Source organism: Rhinopithecus bieti, unplaced genomic scaffold, assembly GCF_001698545.2.
Source record: "Rhinopithecus bieti isolate Rb0 unplaced genomic scaffold, ASM169854v2 scaffold_74621, whole genome shotgun sequence".
Classification (NCBI taxonomy): Eukaryota; Metazoa; Chordata; class Mammalia; order Primates; family Cercopithecidae; genus Rhinopithecus; species Rhinopithecus bieti.
In genome coordinates this window covers 374,151-378,455 of record NW_016827731.1, presented here as the reverse complement: position 1 = coordinate 378,455, position 4,305 = coordinate 374,151, and positions in this window count along the sequence as shown.

The window sequence follows — 4,305 nt, the reverse complement described above, 5'->3', positions numbered from 1 at the left end:
TGGTGGCACACGCCTGTAATCCCAGCTACTTAGGAGGCTGAGGCAGGAGAATTGCTTGAACCCAGGAGGCGGAGGTTGCAGTGAGCCGAGATCACACTACTGCGCTTCAGCCTGGGTGACAGAGTGAGACTCTGTTTCAAAAAAAAAAAAAACTTTAATGTCTGGCTTTGTACTTTGCAGTCTGCCTGTCTAATCTGCAGTAGTCTTTTGAGGAGGTGGCACCGGATATAACATGTCTCTGTTATTTTTAGAATTAATTGATTAAAATGTTTTGCTATTTAATTTGTGGGTGTGTCAAATATTCTGGTAACTAAAATACACTTAAGGTGTTGGATGTCCGCCCCATCACGCTGCACTGTCTGCTGTCATATGTGTCCTGAACTCACCCTGTTCTTGCCCTGGGTTTCCCAGGATACCAAGCCCCTGAGGATGGAGATGATGCAACCAACCTCAGCTTTGCTTGGATTGAGACTTGAACCCTGATTTCTCAATGGTGAAAGGCTAGACTGCAATAAAAGCTGCTTTTAAAACAGAAGTAAAGCAGCTTTATATATGGGACTCAGTAGATAAGAGGGTGAGTAGCCCCACCACATGTAAAACTTGGTCCTCAAACCTTTCTGCAGAATAAGAAGCCAAATTTATGGTTATTTTGTTTCTGTTAGAAACAAAGTTGTATATAGAAATAACTTCGTCAGAATCTATACAAATCACATCGAATAGTTGACTGATTGTTTAATTCTTTCTACATTCAAATATCTAATTAAAATATTGTGTGCTTTGTTGGAGGCATCTGCACAAATTTTGACTGTTGTAAATATGCATGCAGCTGGGAAGGGATTCATCTAGGGGATGAGAAACAAAAAAGAGACTCTCAGGACCTGAGGGAATTCAAATAGAGGGCTTTGATTTTTTTTAAAAAAATGACATGTGGAAATGATCTTTTTTTTTTGTATAGTCATATCTCGTAGAAAACATTTTACCACTACCATTACCCCTAGTTGATTGTGAAGGGATTGCCTCTTATCCCTGAAAGGTACCTCCTGTTCTGAAAAGTTGGGATGCATTAGACATCAGTGTTAGGTGATGTCTGTTGCAGTTTGAAGAGTCCTTAACCTTGATTAAGGAAGGCTTCCTGGGAGAGGTAGGCTTTTGGGGCCATTATATGATAGAGAAGAGAGAAAAATGGCAGATGGAAGTGGGAGACAGTTCCACACACAGGGGGTGGAGAATGATGTGGAGGCAGCAGTGGGTGTAAGGACAATGGTGCCAAGAGATTTATTTGGCTAGAATACAAGGGGCAGCTGGGTAGTCAGGAGTGGGAGGATGGTAGGACAGTCTGACAGAAACCTTGGAACCAGTTGAACTCTGAAAAGCTGATGGGAAATCATGAGGAAAATGGCATGGTTGAAAATAGTAATAGAAAAATAAGACCGAAGTTTTAAATGACTGGATTTTAGAAAGTAGGGTAATTATTTCTTTGGTATACCCAACTTTGCAAAGATACGTAGCATTGCATCCTTCCTGTTTGCTTCTAGACGGGGTTGGCCATAAACCAACTACACTGATAGAGGTCTCTCCAGATTGTCTCAGAAGAGAGAGAGAGTTTACCCTGAAACTTAATGACATGAATAAGACCTATTTACTGAAATTTTTATTGCAATTTAACGTTAAAAGTTTCTGCTGGAGTTTTATGCATATTTTTCTCTCTAAGTGGTGGGAAATAAAGAACAAATCTCTTTCCATGTAATGACTCTTCTCTGTGCTCAAAGACCAAGACTCTGTCTCTTGAGATACCAATTAATACTAAATATTCACAGTTTATCTTTTCCTGGGTCCCAGTTTGTTTCCTTTTATTGTTAACTGTCTTCACTTTCCCTGCTTTTAAAAATCTGAACTCAGTTAAGCAACCAGTCATTGAAATCTTCCTCAGCTGGGGGTTAGCTGGAAAAGGGAGAAAACCAATGGCATTCATCAATAACAACAAAATCCCAGTTTGTAAGTCATTCTAGCTTTAGGAAATATGTAGGTATGTAACGAGAAAAAATCTCCATTGAAGAATCAGAGGCCAAATTACACAGCAGTTTGTGAAAACTCACTCATAAATATGTATGAGTTTTATTATTTCTTTAGTAAACCCAACTTTGCAAAGCTTAATGCCTAGAATCCCTCCAAAAACCACTTTTTCACCCATCTTTAAGCAGACAGTGGTACTGTATTCTCAACAGCATTCTGGGGACTTCACCCATTCATTTTAAGAATACCTTTGTGGACATCTTCTAAATATACATTGCATTATTCTTGACAAAACAAAAGGGTTTTCTGTATCTTATATGCACCTAGCTTTTTGTTTGAATTTCTAAAAATTATATTTAAATAAAAGTTTGATTCAAGAGGTACTGCTGATCTGGAAGCTTTGCTTTCCTTGCCAACATGCTTAGCCAAATGCAGCTAATCTTTCCCACATCTGCCAAAAAGGACCATCTTTGGAACACTGGGACACTGCCATGTCTGTGGCCTTGTGTAGAAGAGTTGGCCAAGCTAAAAGATTTCTCTTAAATCAGACACAGGCTGGGTGCAGTGGCTCATGCCTGTAATCCCAGCACTTTGTGCGGCTGAAGTGGGAGAATCACTTGAAGCCAGGAGTTTGAGACCAGGCTGGACAACACAGCAAGACCCCCGTCTCTACATTGAAAAAAAAAAAAAGCAAGCTGGGTATGGTGGCTCACACTTTTTGTCCTAGCTACTTGGAAGGCTAAGGCAGGAGGATTGCTTGGGCCCAGGTAGTCAAGCCTGCAGTAAGTCATGATTGTGCCACTGTAGCCTGAGTGACAGGGCAAGAACCTGTCTCTACAAAAAAAAAAAAGACAATACCTAGTCCTTTTGAGCCACATGTAAGTGAAACAGAACAAGAGCAGGGTCACAGCAGCCTGAATAGTAATAGTCCTGCTGACATAGGCACTTGATTTGGGAGTGAGAACAATAGTGAAGAGCTTTTAGGCCGGTGGCTCATGCCTATAATCCCAGCACTTTGGAAGGATGAGATAGGCAGATCCCTTGAGGTCAGAAGCTCAAGACCAGCCTGGTCAACACAGTGAACCTCCGCCTCTACTAAACATACAAAAATTACCCAGGCGTGCAGGTTTACGTCTATAATCCCAGCCTCAGGGAGGCTGGGGCAGTAGAATCGCTTGAACCCGGGAGGCGGAGGTTGCAGTGAGCTGGGATTGCGCCACTACACTCCAGCCTGGGCAACAGAACAAAGACTCTGTCTCAAAAAAAAGGAAAAAAAAAAAGTGAGGAGCTTTTAACTAGGGAATTTGGAACCTAAGTAGCCAGTCCTTGAAATGTGCAACAGAACTGAAATGTTAGTATGCTGCGTTTGAGGGGGGAACAAATGAACAGTTTCTGAAAGGTATGGAAAACCAGTTTCTGTGTCTAATGGCAGGGAATTCTTTTTCTGTTCATTGTTTGTTGCCTTGGCTTCCAGCAGTTAAGGTATACTGCAGTCAAACTGCCCTTTGATTTGATTGACTAAGCTACAAATCAGAGACATTATTTAAGGGAAAGATGAATGTCATGCATCTGCCATTACAATTCCTTTGTCACTTGAGTAGCTTGTTACGCATTGTATACTAGGCCCCCTTCCCTGTTGACAGTAGGAATAAGGAAATGGAGATAGCACAGGAAGTTACCACTAAAGGGTTCGAAACCCTGAAAACTACAAAAAAAAAAATTATTTCACAGATGTAGCCCTGAAGGTCACTGTACTTACCCTTGTCTTTGAAAACCCTGTAGTTAAATTTTGCCAGCCCAGACTTGGGCTGGATAATTGAGTCTGATGTACCTGTTTTCTACTTCAGAGCACCAGAATGGATTTTAGTGGCACCAAACTAATCATTTGGTTGAATTAACCTCCTGTTCTTAATCAAGCAACACTTCTTTCATTTTGGTCTGTTCTCCCCTGAGGCCGTGGGTGGCAAAAAGCTTCCAGGTAGCTTATAATAATCCTGCCGGCCGGGCGCGGTGGCTCAAGCCTGTAATCCCAGCACTTTGGGAGGCCGAGACGGGCGGATTATGAGGTCAGGAGATCAAGACCATCCTGGCTAACACGGTGAAACCCCGTCTCTACTAAAAAATACAAAAAAAACTAGCCGGGTGTGGTGGCGGGCGCCTGTAGTCCCAGCTACTCAGGAGGCTGAGGCAGGAGAATGGCGTGAGCCCGGGAGGCGGAGCTTGCAGTGAGCTGAGATCCAGCCACTGCACTCCAGCCTGGGCGACAGGGCAAGACACTGTCTCAAAAAAAAA